The sequence below is a fragment of the Oncorhynchus mykiss genome, chromosome 14 (assembly GCF_013265735.2).
Source record: "Oncorhynchus mykiss isolate Arlee chromosome 14, USDA_OmykA_1.1, whole genome shotgun sequence".
NCBI classification, from domain to species: Eukaryota; Metazoa; Chordata; class Actinopteri; order Salmoniformes; family Salmonidae; genus Oncorhynchus; species Oncorhynchus mykiss.
In genome coordinates, this window is record NC_048578.1 from 11,200,840 (window position 1) to 11,217,500 (window position 16,661).

Genomic DNA, 16,661 nt, shown 5'->3' on the forward strand with positions numbered 1-16,661 from the left:
AGTAGAATGTGACTGTAGTAGAATGTGACTGTAGCAGAATGTAGCAGAATGTGACTGTAGCAGAATGTGACTGTAGTAGAATGTGACTGTAGCAGAATGTAGTAGAATGTGACTGTAGTAGAATGTGACTGTAGTAGAATGTAACTGTAGCAGAATGTAGTAGAATGTGACTGTAGTAGACTGTGACTGTAGCAGAATGTAGTAGAATGTGACTGTAGTAGAATGTGACTGTAGCAGAATGTAGCAGAATGTGACTGTAGTAGAATGTGACTGTAGTAGAATGTGACTGTAGCAGAATGTAGCAAATGTGACTGTAGTAGAATGTGACTGTAGTAGAATGTGACTGTAGCAGAATGTAGCAGAATGTGACTGTAGCAGAATGTGACTGTAGTAGAATGTGACTGTAGCAGAATGTAGTAGAATGTGACTGTAGTAGAATGTGCCTGTAGCAGAATGTAGTAGAATGTGACTGTAGCAGAATGTAGTAGAATGTGACTGTAGTAGAATGTATTAGAATGTGACTGTAGTAGAATGTGACTGTAGCAGAATGTGACTGTAGTAGAATGTGACTGTAGTAGAATGTGACTAGCAGATTGTAGTAGAATGTGACTGTAGTAGAATGTGACTGCAGTAGAATGTGACTGTAGCAGAATGTAGTAGAATGTGACTGTAGTAGACTGTGACTGTAGCAGAATGTAGTAGAATGTGACTGTAGTAGAATGTGACTGTAGCAGAATGTAGTAGAATGTGACTGTAGTAGAATGTGACTGTAGTAGAATGTGACGGTAGCAGAATGTAATAGAATGTGACTGTAGTAGAATGGGACTGCAGCAGAATGTAGTAGAATGTTAATGTAGCAGAACGTAGTAGAATGTGAATATAGTAGAATGTGACTGTAGTAGAATGTGACTGTAGCAGAATGTAATAGAATGTGACTGTAGCAGAATGTAGTAGAATGTGACTGTAGTAGAATGTGACTGTAGTAGAATGTATTAGAATGGGACTGTAGCAGAATGTAGTAGAATGTGACTGTAGTAGAATGTAGGACATTGGGACTGTAGTAGAATGTAGTAGAATGTGACTGTAGTAGAATGTATTAGAATGTGACTGTAGTAGAATGGGACTGCAGCAGAATTTAGTAGAATGTTAATGTAGCAGAACGTAGAAGAATGTGAATATAGTAGAATGTGACTGTAGTAGAATGTGACTGTAGCAGAATGTAATAGAATGTGACTGTAGCAGAATGTAGTAGAATGTGACTGTAGTAGAATGTAGTAGAATGTGACTGTAGTAGAATGTGACTGTAGTAGAATGTATTAGAATGTGACTGTAGCAGAATGTAGTAGAATGTGACTGTAGTAGAATGTAGTAGAATGTGACTGTAGTAGAATGTAGTAGAATGAGACTGTAGTATAATGTAGTAGAATGTGACTGTAGTAGAATGGGACTGTAGTAGAATGTCGTAGAATGGGACTGTAGTAGAATGTATTAGAATGTGACTGTAGTATAATGGGAATGTAGCAGAATGTGACTGTAGTAGAATGTATTAGAATGGGACTGTAGTAGAATGTGACTGTAGCAGAATGTAGTAGAATGTGACTGTAGCAGAATGTAGTAGAATGTGACTGTAGTAGAATGTATTAGAATGGGACTGTAGTAGAATGTGACTGTCGTAGAATCTAGTAGAATGTGACTGTAGTAGAATGAGACTGTAGCAGAATGTAGTAGAATGTGACTGTGGCAGAATGTAGTAGAATGTGACTGTGGCAGAATGTAGTAGAATGTGACTGTAGTAGAATGTAGTAGAATGTAACTGTAGTAGAATGTGACTGTAGCAGAATGTGACTGTAGTAGAATGTGACTGTAGTAGAATGTGACTGTAGCAGAATGTAGCAGAATGTGACTGTAGTAGAATGTGACTGTAGCAGAATGTGACTGTAGTAGAATGTGACTGTAGCAGAATGTAGTAGAATGTGACTGTAGTAGAATGTGACTGTAGCAGAATGTAGTAGAATGTGACTGTAGCAGAATGTGACAGTAGCAGAATGTAGTAGAATGTGACTGTAGTAGAATGTGACTGTAGCAGAATGTAGTAGGAATGTGACTGTGGTAGAATGTGACTGTAGTAGAATGTAGTAGAATGTGACTGTAGTAGAATGGGACTGCAGCAGAATGTAGTAGAGTGTGAATATAGTAGAATGTGACTGTAGTAGAATGTGACTGTAGCAGAATGTAATAGAATGTGACTGTAGCAGAATGTAGTAGAATGTGACTGTAGTAGAATGTAGTAGAATGTGACTGTAGTAGAATGTGACTGTAGTAGAATGTATTAGAATGTGACTGTATCAGAATGTAGTAGAATGTGACTGTAGTAGAATGTAGTAGAATGTGACTGTAGTAGAATGTAGTAGAATGTGACTGTAGTATAATGTAGTAGAATGTGACTGTAGTAGAATGGGACTGTAGTAGAATGGGACTGTAGTAGAATGTATTAGAATGTGACTGTAGTATAATGGGACTGTAGCAGAATGTGACTGTAGTAGAATGTATTAGAATGGGACTGTAGTAGAATGTGACTGTAGCAGAATGTAGTAGAATGTGACTGAAGCAGAATGTAGTAGAATGTGACTGTAGTAGAATGTATTAGAATGGGACTGTAGTAGAATGTGACTGTCGTAGAATCTAGTAGAATGTGACTGTAGTAGAATGAGACTGTAGCAGAATGTAGTAGAATGTGACTGTGGCAGAATGTAGTAGAATGTGACTGTGGCAGAATGTAGTAGAATGTGACTGTAGTAGAATGTAGTAGAATGTAACTGTAGTAGAATGTGACTGTAGCAGAATGTGACTGTAGTAGAATGTGACTGTAGTAGAATGTGACTGTAGCAGAATGTAGCAGAATGTGACTGTAGTAGAATGTGACTGTAGCAGAATGTGACTGTAGTAGAATGTGACTGTAGCAGAATGTAGTAGAATGTGACTGTAGCAGAATGTAGTAGAATGTGACTGTAGCAGAATGTGACAGTAGCAGAATGTAGTAGAATGTCACTGTAGTAGAATGTGACTGTAGCAGAATGTAGTAGGAATGTGACTGCGGTAGATTGTGACTGTAGTAGAATGTAGTAGAATGTGACTGTAGTAGAATGTGACTGTAGTAGAATGTGACTGTAGCAGAATGTAGTAGAATGTGACTGTAGAAGAAGGTAGTAGAATGTGACTGTAGTAGAATGTGACTGTAGCAGAATGTGACTGTAGTAGAATGTGACTGTAGTAGAATGTGACTGTAGCAGAATGTAGTAGAATGTGACTGTAGTAGAATGTGACTGTAGTAGATTGTGACTGTAGTAGAATGTAGTAGAATGTGACTGTAGTAGAATGTGACTGTAGTAGAATGTGACTGTAGCAGAATGTAGTAGAATGTGACTGTAGAAGAAGGTAGTAGAATGTGACTGTAGTAGAATGTGACTGTAGCAGAATGTGACTGTAGTAGAATGTGACTGTAGTAGAATGTGACTGTAGCAGAATGTAGTAGAATGTGAATGTAGCAGAATGTAATAGAATGTGACTTTAGCAGAATGTAGTAGAATGTGACTGTAGTAGAATGTAGTAGAATGTGACTGTAGTAGAATGTGACTGTAGTAGAATGTATTAGAATGGGACTGTAGCAGAATGTAGTAGAATGTCACTGTAGTAGAATGTAGGACATTGGGACTGTAGTAGAATGTAGTAGAATGTGACTGTAGTAGAATGTATTAGAATGTGACTGTAGTAGAATGGGACTGTAGCAGAATGTAGTAGAATGTTAATGTAGCAGAACGTAGTAGAATGTGAATATAGTAGAATGTGACTGTAGTAGAATGTGACTGTAGCAGAATGTAATAGAATGTGACTGTAGCAGCATGTAGTAGAATGTGACTGTATTAGAATGTAGTAGAATGTGACTGTAGTAGAATGTGACTGTAGTAGAATGTAGTAGAATGTGACTGTAGTAGAATGTGACTGTAGCAGAATGTAGTAGAATGTGACTGTAGTAGAATGTAGTAGAATGTGACTGTAGTAGAATGTTGTAGAATGTGACTGTAGTATAATGTAGTAGAATGTGACTGTAGTAGAATGGGACTGTAGTAGAATGTAGTAGAATGGGACTGTAGTAGAATATATTAGAATGTGACTGTAGTATAATGGGACTGTAGCAGAATGTGACTGTAGTAGAATGTATTAGAATGGGACTGTAGTAGAATGTGACTGTCGTAGAATCTAGTAGAATGTGACTGTAGTAGAATGTGACTGTAGTAGAATGTAGTAGAATGTGACGGTAGCAGAATGTAGTAGAATGTGACTGTGGCAGAATGTAGTAGAATGTGACTTTGGCAGAATGTAGTAGAATATGACTGTGGCAGAATGTAGTAGAATGTGACTGTAGTAGAATGTAGTAGAATGTAACTGTAGTAGAATGTGACTGTAGCAGAATGTGACTGTAGTAGAATGTGACTGTAGTAGAATGTGACTGTAGCAGAATGTAGCAGAATGTGACTGTAGTAGAATGTGACTGTAGCAGAATGTGACTGTAGTAGAATGTGACTGTAGTAGAATGTGACTGTAGCAGAATGTAGTAGAATGTGACTGTAGCAGAATGTGCCTGTAGCAGAATGTAGCAGAATGTGACTGTAGTAGAATGTGACTGTAGTAGAATGTGACTGTAGCAGAATGTAGTAGGAATGTGACTGTGGTAGAATGTGACTGTAGTAGAATGTAGTAGAATGTGACTGTAGTAGAATGTGACTGTAGTAGAATGGGACTGCAGCAGAATGTAGTAGAGTGTGAATATATCAGAATGTGACTGTAGTAGAATGTGACTGTAGCAGAATGTAATAGAATGTGACTGTAGCAGAATGTAGTAGAATGTGACTGTAGTAGAATGTAGTAGAATGTGACTGTAGTAGAATGTGACTGTAGTAGAATGTATTAGAATGTGACTGTATCAGAATGTAGTAGAATGTGACTGTAGTAGAATGTAGTAGAATGTGACTGTAGTAGAATGTAGTAGAATGTGACTGTAGTATAATGTAGTAGAATGTGACTGTAGTAGAATGGGACTGTAGTAGAATGTAGTAGAATGGGACTGTAGTAGAATGTATTAGAATGTGACTGTAGTATAATGGGACTGTAGCAGAATGTGACTGTAGTAGAATGTATTAGAATGGGACTGTAGTAGAATGTGACTGTAGCAGAATGTAGTAGAATGTGACTGTAGCAGAATGTAGTAGAATGTGACCGTAGTAGAATGTATTAGAATGGGACTGTAGTAGAATGTGACTGTCGTAGAATCTAGTAGAATGTGACTGTAGTAGAATGAGACTGTAGCAGAATGTAGTAGAATGTGACTGTGGCAGAATGTAGTAGAATGTGACTGTGGCAGAATGTAGTAGAATGTGACTGTAGTAGAATGTAGTAGAATGTGACTGTAGTAGAATGTGACTGTAGCAGAATATAGTAGAATGTGACTGTAGCAGAATGTGACAGTAGCAGAATGTAGTAGAATGTCACTGTAGTAGAATGTGACTGTAGCAGAATGTGACTGTAGTAGAATGTGACTGTAGTAGAATGTGACTGTAGCAGAATGTAGCAGAATGTGACTGTAGTAGAATGTGACTGTAGCAGAATGTGACTGTAGTAGAATGTGACTGTAGCAGAATGTAGTAGAATGTGACTGTAGTAGAATGTGACTGTAGCAGAATATAGTAGAATGTGACTGTAGCAGAATGTGACAGTAGCAGAATGTAGTAGAATGTCACTGTAGTAGAATGTGACTGTAGCAGAATGTAGTAGGAATGTGACTGCGGTAGATTGTGACTGTAGTAGAATGTAGTAGAATGTGACTGTAGTAGAATGTGACTGTAGTAGAATGTGACTGTAGCAGAATGTAGTAGAATGTGACTGTAGTAGAATGTAGTAGAATGTGACTGTAGTAGAATGTGACTGTAGCAGAATGTGACTGTAGTAGAATGTGACTGTAGTAGAATGTGACTGTAGCAGAATGTAGTAGAATGTGACTGTAGTAGAATGTGACTGTAGTAGAATGTGACTGTAGCAGAATGTAGTAGAATGTGACTGTAGTAGACTGTGACTGTAGCAGAATGTAGTAGAATGTGAATGTAGCAGAATGTAATAGAATGTGACTGTAGCAGAATGTAGTAGAATGTGACTGTAGTAGAATGTAGTAGAATGTGACTGTAGTAGAATGTGACTGTAGTAGAATGTATTAGAATGGGACTGTAGCAGAATGTAGTAGAATGTCACTGTAGTAGAATGTAGGACATTGGGACTGTAGTAGAATGTAGTAGAATGTGACTGTAGTAGAATGTATTAGAATGTGACTGTAGTAGAATGGGACTGTAGCAGAATGTAGTAGAATGTGAATATAGTAGAATGTGACTGTAGTAGAATGTGACTGTAGCAGAATGTAATAGAATGTGACTGTAGCAGAATGTAGTAGAATGTGACTGTATTAGAATGTAGTAGAATGTGACTGTAGTAGAATGTGACTGTAGTAGAATGTAGTAGAATGTGACTGTAGTAGAATGTGACTGTAGCAGAATGTAGTAGAATGTGACTGTAGTAGAATGTAGTAGAATGTGACTGTAGTAGAATGTTGTAGAATGTGACTGTAGTATAATGTAGTAGAATGTGACTGTAGTAGAATGGGACTGTAGTAGAATGTAGTAGAATGGGACTGTAGTAGAATGTATTAGAATGTGACTGTAGTATAATGGGACTGTAGCAGAATGTGACTGTAGTAGAATGTATTAGAATGGGACTGTAGTAGAATGTGACTGTCGTAGAATCTAGTAGAATGTGACTGTAGTAGAATGTGACTGTAGTAGAATGTAGTAGAATGTGACGGTAGCAGAATGTAGTAGAATGTGACTGTGGCAGAATGTAGTAGAATGTGACTTTGGCAGAATGTAGTAGAATATGACTGTGGCAGAATGTAGTAGAACGTGACTGTAGTAGAATGTAGTAGAATGTAACTGTAGTAGAATGTGACTGTAGTAGAATGTGACTGTAGTAGAATGTGACTGTAGCAGAATGTAGCAGAATGTGACTGTAGTAGAATATGACTGTAGCAGAATGTGACTGTAGTAGAATGTGACTGTAGTAGAATGTGACTGTAGCAGAATGTAGTAGAATGTGACTGTAGCAGAATGTGCCTGTAGCAGAATGTAGCAGAATGTGACTGTAGTAGAATGTGACTGTAGTAGAATGTGACTGTAGCAGAATGTAGTAGAATGTGACTGTAGTAGAATGTGACTGTAGCAGAATGTAGTAGAATGTGACTGTAGTAGAATGTGACTGTAGTAGAATGTGACTGTAGCAGAATGTAGTAGAATGTGACTGTAGTAGACTGTGACTGTAGTAGAATGTAGTAGAATGTGACTGTAGTAGAATGTAGTAGAATGTGACTGTAGTAGAATGTGACTGTAGCAGAATGTGACTGTAGTAGAATGTGACTGTAGTAGAATGTGACTGTAGCAGAATGTAGTAGAATGTGACTGTAGTAGAATGTGACTGTAGTAGAATGTGACTGTAGCAGAATGTAGTAGAATGTGACTGTAGTAGACTGTGACTGTAGCAGAATGTAGTAGAATGTGACTGTAGTAGAATGTGACTGTAGCAGAATGTAGTAGAATGTGACTGTAGTAGAATGTGACTGTAGTAGAATGTGACTGTAGCAGAATGTAATAGAATGTGACTTTAGCAGAATGTAGTAGAATGTGACTGTAGTAGAATGTAGTAGAATGTGACTGTAGTAGAATGTGACTGTAGTAGAATGTGACTGTAGTAGAATGTGACTGTAGCAGAATGTAGCAGAATGTGACTGTAGTAGAATATGACTGTAGCAGAATGTGACTGTAGTAGAATGTGACTGTAGTAGAATGTGACTGTAGCAGAATGTAGTAGAATGTGACTGTAGCAGAATGTGCCTGTAGCAGAATGTAGCAGAATGTGACTGTAGTAGAATGTGACTGTAGTAGAATGTGACTGTAGCAGAATGTAGTAGAATGTGACTGTAGTAGAATGTGACTGTAGCAGAATGTAGTAGAATGTGACTGTAGTAGAATGTGACTGTAGTAGAATTTGACTGTAGCAGAATGTAGTAGAATGTGACTGTAGTAGAATGTGACTGTAGTAGAATGTGACTGTAGCAGAATGTAGTAGAATGTGACTGTAGTAGACTGTGACTGTAGTAGAATGTAGTAGAATGTGACTGTAGTAGAATGTAGTAGAATGTGACTGTAGTAGAATGTGACTGTAGCAGAATGTGACTGTAGTAGAATGTGACTGTAGTAGAATGTGACTGTAGCAGAATGTAGTAGAATGTGACTGTAGTAGAATGTGACTGTAGTAGAATGTGACTGTAGCAGAATGTAGTAGAATGTGACTGTAGTAGACTGTGACTGTAGCAGAATGTAGTAGAATGTGACTGTAGTAGAATGTGACTGTAGCAGAATGTAGTAGAATGTGACTGTAGTAGAATGTGACTGTAGCAGAATGTAATAGAATGTGACTTTAGCAGAATGTAGTAGAATGTGACTGTAGTAGAATGTAGTAGAATGTGACTGTAGTAGAATGTGACTGTAGTAGAATGTGACTGTAGTAGAATGGGACTGCAGCAGAATGTAGTAGAGTGTGAATATATCAGAATGTGACTGTAGTAGAATGTGACTGTAGCAGAATGTAATAGAATGTGACTGTAGCAGAATGTAGTAGAATGTGACTGTAGTAGAATGTAGTAGAATGTGACTGTAGTAGAATGTGACTGTAGTAGAATGTATTAGAATGTGACTGTATCAGAATGTAGTAGAATGTGACTGTAGTAGAATGTAGTAGAATGTGACTGTAGTAGAATGTAGTAGAATGTGACTGTAGTATAATGTAGTAGAATGTGACTGTAGTAGAATGGGACTGTAGTAGAATGTAGTAGAATGGGACTGTAGTAGAATGTATTAGAATGTGACTGTAGTATAATGGGACTGTAGCAGAATGTGACTGTAGTAGAATGTATTAGAATGGGACTGTAGTAGAATGTGACTGTAGCAGAATGTAGTAGAATGTGACTGTAGCAGAATGTAGTAGAATGTGACCGTAGTAGAATGTATTAGAATGGGACTGTAGTAGAATGTGACTGTCGTAGAATCTAGTAGAATGTGACTGTAGTAGAATGAGACTGTAGCAGAATGTAGTAGAATGTGACTGTGGCAGAATGTAGTAGAATGTGACTGTGGCAGAATGTAGTAGAATGTGACTGTAGTAGAATGTAGTAGAATGTGACTGTAGTAGAATGTGACTGTAGCAGAATATAGTAGAATGTGACTGTAGCAGAATGTGACAGTAGCAGAATGTAGTAGAATGTCACTGTAGTAGAATGTGACTGTAGCAGAATGTGACTGTAGTAGAATGTGACTGTAGTAGAATGTGACTGTAGCAGAATGTAGCAGAATGTGACTGTAGTAGAATGTGACTGTAGCAGAATGTGACTGTAGTAGAATGTGACTGTAGCAGAATGTAGTAGAATGTGACTGTAGTAGAATGTGACTGTAGCAGAATATAGTAGAATGTGACTGTAGCAGAATGTGACAGTAGCAGAATGTAGTAGAATGTCACTGTAGTAGAATGTGACTGTAGCAGAATGTAGTAGGAATGTGACTGCGGTAGATTGTGACTGTAGTAGAATGTAGTAGAATGTGACTGTAGTAGAATGTGACTGTAGTAGAATGTGACTGTAGCAGAATGTAGTAGAATGTGACTGTAGTAGAATGTAGTAGAATGTGACTGTAGTAGAATGTGACTGTAGCAGAATGTGACTGTAGTAGAATGTGACTGTAGTAGAATGTGACTGTAGCAGAATGTAGTAGAATGTGACTGTAGTAGAATGTGACTGTAGTAGAATGTGACTGTAGCAGAATGTAGTAGAATGTGACTGTAGTAGACTGTGACTGTAGCAGAATGTAGTAGAATGTGAATGTAGCAGAATGTAATAGAATGTGACTGTAGCAGAATGTAGTAGAATGTGACTGTAGTAGAATGTAGTAGAATGTGACTGTAGTAGAATGTGACTGTAGTAGAATGTATTAGAATGGGACTGTAGCAGAATGTAGTAGAATGTCACTGTAGTAGAATGTAGGACATTGGGACTGTAGTAGAATGTAGTAGAATGTGACTGTAGTAGAATGTATTAGAATGTGACTGTAGTAGAATGGGACTGTAGCAGAATGTAGTAGAATGTGAATATAGTAGAATGTGACTGTAGTAGAATGTGACTGTAGCAGAATGTAATAGAATGTGACTGTAGCAGAATGTAGTAGAATGTGACTGTATTAGAATGTAGTAGAATGTGACTGTAGTAGAATGTGACTGTAGTAGAATGTAGTAGAATGTGACTGTAGTAGAATGTGACTGTAGCAGAATGTAGTAGAATGTGACTGTAGTAGAATGTAGTAGAATGTGACTGTAGTAGAATGTTGTAGAATGTGACTGTAGTATAATGTAGTAGAATGTGACTGTAGTAGAATGGGACTGTAGTAGAATGTAGTAGAATGGGACTGTAGTAGAATGTATTAGAATGTGACTGTAGTATAATGGGACTGTAGCAGAATGTGACTGTAGTAGAATGTATTAGAATGGGACTGTAGTAGAATGTGACTGTCGTAGAATCTAGTAGAATGTGACTGTAGTAGAATGTGACTGTAGTAGAATGTAGTAGAATGTGACGGTAGCAGAATGTAGTAGAATGTGACTGTGGCAGAATGTAGTAGAATGTGACTTTGGCAGAATGTAGTAGAATATGACTGTGGCAGAATGTAGTAGAACGTGACTGTAGTAGAATGTAGTAGAATGTAACTGTAGTAGAATGTGACTGTAGTAGAATGTGACTGTAGTAGAATGTGACTGTAGCAGAATGTAGCAGAATGTGACTGTAGTAGAATATGACTGTAGCAGAATGTGACTGTAGTAGAATGTGACTGTAGTAGAATGTGACTGTAGCAGAATGTAGTAGAATGTGACTGTAGCAGAATGTGCCTGTAGCAGAATGTAGCAGAATGTGACTGTAGTAGAATGTGACTGTAGTAGAATGTGACTGTAGCAGAATGTAGTAGAATGTGACTGTAGTAGAATGTGACTGTAGCAGAATGTAGTAGAATGTGACTGTAGTAGAATGTGACTGTAGTAGAATGTGACTGTAGCAGAATGTAGTAGAATGTGACTGTAGTAGACTGTGACTGTAGTAGAATGTAGTAGAATGTGACTGTAGTAGAATGTAGTAGAATGTGACTGTAGTAGAATGTGACTGTAGCAGAATGTGACTGTAGTAGAATGTGACTGTAGTAGAATGTGACTGTAGCAGAATGTAGTAGAATGTGACTGTAGTAGAATGTGACTGTAGTAGAATGTGACTGTAGCAGAATGTAGTAGAATGTGACTGTAGTAGACTGTGACTGTAGCAGAATGTAGTAGAATGTGACTGTAGTAGAATGTGACTGTAGCAGAATGTAGTAGAATGTGACTGTAGTAGAATGTGACTGTAGTAGAATGTGACTGTAGCAGAATGTAATAGAATGTGACTTTAGCAGAATGTAGTAGAATGTGACTGTAGTAGAATGTAGTAGAATGTGACTGTAGTAGAATGTGACTGTAGTAGAATGTGACTGTAGTAGAATGTGACTGTAGCAGAATGTAGCAGAATGTGACTGTAGTAGAATATGACTGTAGCAGAATGTGACTGTAGTAGAATGTGACTGTAGTAGAATGTGACTGTAGCAGAATGTAGTAGAATGTGACTGTAGCAGAATGTGCCTGTAGCAGAATGTAGCAGAATGTGACTGTAGTAGAATGTGACTGTAGTAGAATGTGACTGTAGCAGAATGTAGTAGAATGTGACTGTAGTAGAATGTGACTGTAGCAGAATGTAGTAGAATGTGACTGTAGTAGAATGTGACTGTAGTAGAATTTGACTGTAGCAGAATGTAGTAGAATGTGACTGTAGTAGAATGTGACTGTAGTAGAATGTGACTGTAGCAGAATGTAGTAGAATGTGACTGTAGTAGACTGTGACTGTAGTAGAATGTAGTAGAATGTGACTGTAGTAGAATGTAGTAGAATGTGACTGTAGTAGAATGTGACTGTAGCAGAATGTGACTGTAGTAGAATGTGACTGTAGTAGAATGTGACTGTAGCAGAATGTAGTAGAATGTGACTGTAGTAGAATGTGACTGTAGTAGAATGTGACTGTAGCAGAATGTAGTAGAATGTGACTGTAGTAGAATGTGACTGTAGCAGAATGTAGTAGAATGTGACTGTAGTAGAATGTGACTGTAGTAGAATGTGACTGTAGCAGAATGTAATAGAATGTGACTTTAGCAGAATGTAGTAGAATGTGACTGTAGTAGAATGTAGTAGAATGTGACTGTAGTAGAATGTGACTGTAGTAGAATGTATTAGAATGGGACTGTAGCAGAATGTAGTAGAATGTGACTGTAGCAGAATGTAGTAGAATGTGATTGCAGCAGAATGTAGTAGAATGTGAATGTAGCAGAATGTAGTAGAATGTGACTGACTTATTTCACCTTTATTTAACCAGGTAGGCTAGTTGAGTTCTCATTTAAAACTGCGACCTGGCCAAGATAAAGCATAGCAGACAATAACACAGAGTTACACATGGAGTAAACATTAAACAAGTCAATAACACATTAGAAAAAAAAGAAGAGAAAAAAGAAGAGAAAAAAAAGAAGGAAAAAAAGAGTCTATATACATTGTGTGCAAAAGGCATGAGGAGAGGAGGTAGGCGAATAATTACAATTTAGCAGATTAACACTGGAGTGATAAATGGTCAGATGGTCATATGCAGGTAGAGATACTGGTGTGCAAAAGAGCAGAGAATGTGTAGAATGTGACTGTAGTAGAATGTAGTCGAATATGACTGTAGTAGAATGTGACTGTAGCAGAATGAGGTAGAATGTGACTGTAGTAGAATTTGACTGTAGCAGAATGTAGTAGAATGTGACTGTAGTAGAATGTATTAGAATGGGACTGTAGCAGAATGTAGTAGAATGTGACTGTAGTAGAATGTGACTGTAGCAGAATGTAGTCCTTCTCCGCCTCTCTACCCGCCTCCGTGGCCTCTTTAACGCGACAACCCTCACCGCCGACCTCGGACTGGGGACCCAAGCCATGGTCCCGAATGGACTGGAGATTCCGGCAGCACCGGACAGGCGGGAGACTCCGGCAGCTCCGGAGTGAAGGGCGATTCTTGCAGCTCCTGGCTGACGGACGGCTCTGGCAGCTCCTGGCAGTCTGACGGCTCTGGCAGCTCCTGGCTGACTGACGGCTCTGGCAGCTTCTGGCTGACTGACGGCTCTGGCAGCTCCTGGCTGACTGACGGCTCTGGCAGCTTCTGGCAGACTGACTGCTCTGGCAGCTCATGTTAGACTGGCGGCTCTGGCAGCTCAGGACAGACTGGCGGCTCTGGTAGCTCAGGACAGATTGGCGGCTCTGGTAGCTCAGGACAGATTGGCGGCTCAGGACAGACGGGAGACTCTGGCAGTGCTGGGCAGGAGGAAGGCTCTGGCAGCGCTGGACAGGCGGGAGCACCTGTAGGAAGGAGACGGAGAGACAGCCTGGTGCTGGGGGCTGCCAACGGAGGGCTGGTGCGTGGAGGTGGCACCGGATAGACCGGACCGTGAAGGCGCACTAGAGGTCTCGAGCACCGAGCCTGCCCAACCCTACCTGGCTGAATGCTCCCCGTAGCCAGGCCAGTGCGGTGAGGTGGAATAGCCCGCACTGGGCTGTGCTGGCGAACCGGGGACACCATGCGTAGGGCTGGTGCCATGTACCCCGGCCCGAGGAGACGCACTGGAGACCAGATGCGCAGAGCCGGCTTCATGGCACCTGGCTCGATGCCCACTTTAGCCCGGCCGATCCGGGGAGCTGGGATGCAGCGCACCAGGCAAAGCATGCATACTGGGGAAACCGTGCGCTCCACCGCATAACACGGTGCCTGACCAGTACGACACCCGCCACGGTAAGCACGGGGAGTTGGCTCAGGTCTCCTACCTGACTTAGCCACACTCCCCGTGTGCCCCCCCAAGATATTTTTGGGGCTGCCTCTCGGGCTGCTGCCTCCTCATACCGCTGACTCTCCGCTTTCGCTGCCTCCAGCTCAGCCTTGGGGCAGCGATATTCTCCAGCCTGTGCCCAGGGTCCCTTGCCGTCCAGAATCTCCTCCCAAGTCCAGTTCTCCAAGTATCGCTGCCACTCGTCTCCATGCTGCTTGGTCCTTTGGTGGTGGGTGTTTCTGTAAGGGTTTTCGTCCTCCTCTTCTGACAAGGAGTAGCTAGGATCGGACCAAAATGCAGCGTGGTATGTATCCATAATGATTTAATGAATACAAAAGAACAAGAGAATCAAAAATGAAAACCGAAACAGTCCCGAATGGTGCAAACACTGAAACGGAAAAATTAACACCCACAACTCAAAAGTGAAACCAGGCTACCTAAGTATGATTCTCAATCAGGGACAAGGATTGACAGCTTTAGTAGAATGTAGTAGAATGTGACTGTAGCAGAATGTAGTAGAATGTGACTGTAGCAGAATGTAGTAGAATGTGACTGTAGTAGAATGTGACTGTAGTAGAATGTAGGAGAATGTGACTGTAGTATAATGTGACTGTAGTATAATGTGACTGTAGTAAAATGTAGTAGAATGTGACTGTAGCAGAATGTAGTAGAATGTGACTGTAGCAGAATGTAGTAGAATGTGACTGTAGTAGAATGTAGTAGAATGTGACTGTCGGAGAATGTAGTAGAATGTGACTGTAGTAGAATGTAGTAGAATGTGACTGTAGTAGAATGTAGTAGAATGTGACTGTAGTAGAATGTAGTAGAATGTGACTGTAGCAGAATGTAGTAGAATGGGACTGTAGTAGAATGTAGTAGAATGTGACTGTAGTAGAATGTAGTAGAATGTGACTGTAGCAGAATGTAGTAGAATGTGACTGTAGTAGAATGTAGTAGAATGTGACTGTAGTAGAATGTAGTAGAATGTGACTGTAGTAGAATGTAGTAGAATGTGACTGTAGTAGAATGTAGTAGAATGTGACTGTAGTAGAATGTAGTAGAATGTGACTGTGGTAGAATATGGGGAAGAAGCCGGAGTGAATGACAACACTTTGGCACCCACAATGATATCAGAAGGGTTCAATCTCCTACAAATTTCATTGGAAGAACATTTCTGTAAGCAAGGACAATAAAACATTTTTTGATGGCTCTTCAAATTGATGAGCTTCTTTGAGCATTAATGTGTAAGAGGGCATGAATCACTCTGTGTGACTGTGTTCGTCAACAGACTGTCTCCACCTCCTCAAAAGTCTCTCTCTCTCTCTCTCTCTCTCTCTCTCTCTCTCTCTCTCTCTCTCTCTCTCTCTCTCTCTCTCTCTCTCTCTCTCTCTCTCTCTCTCTCTCTCTCTCTCTCTCTCTCTCTCTCTCTCTCTCTCTCTCTCTCTCTCTCTCTCTCTCTCTCTCTCTCTCTCTCTCTCTCTCTCTCTCTCTCTCTCTCTCTCTCTCTCTCTCTCTCTCTCTCTCTCTCTCTCTCTCTCTCTCTGCATCACCTTCAACCCCCCTCCCTCTCTCTCTGCCCTTCTGCTCATATGCACCCCTGCTCAGAGAGATGAAGGTCCTGTAGTGAGATAATGGGGGCTTGTTCTGTGTCCCTTATTCTAACTGACTGCATTCTAGAATGTGACTATTGTAGAATATAGTAGAATGTGACTGTATTAGAATGTGACTGTCGTATAATGTAGTATAATGTGACAGAATTAGAATGTGACTGTAGTATAATGGTACTGTAGTAGAATGTAATATAATGTGACGGTATTAGAATGTGACTGTAGTAGAATGTAGTAGAATGTGACTGTGTTAGTATGTGACTGTAGTATAATGTAATATAATGTGACGGTATTAGAATGTGACTGTAGTAGAATGTAGTAGAATGTGACTGTAGTATAATGGAGTAGAATGTGATGTGACAGTAGTATAATGTAGTAGAATGTGACTAGTAGAATGTGACTAGAGTATAATGTAGTAGAATGTGACTTTATCAGAATGTGACTGTAGAAGAATATAGTATAATGTGACTCTATTAGAATGGGACTGTAGTAGAATGTAGTAGAATGTGACTGTAGTATAATGTCGTAGAATGTGGCTGTAGTAGAATGGGATGGTAGTAGAATGTGACTGTAGTAGAATATGGTATAATGCGACTATTAGAATGGGACTGTAGTAGAATGTGACTGTAGTATAATGTAGTAGAATGTGGCTCTAGTAGAATGGGATGGTAGTAGAATGTGACTGTAGTAGAATATATTATAAGGTGACTATTAGAATGGGACAGTAGTAGAATGTGACTGTAGTAGAATGGCACTGTCGTAGAATATAGTAGAATGTGACTCTATTAGAATGGGACTGTAGTAGAATGAGACAGTAGTAGAATGGGACTGTAGGAGAATGGGACTGTAGGAGAATGTAGTAGAATGTGACTGTCGTGGAATGCGACTGTAGGAGAATGGGACTGTAGAAGAATGTAGTAGAATGTAACTGTAGTAGAAT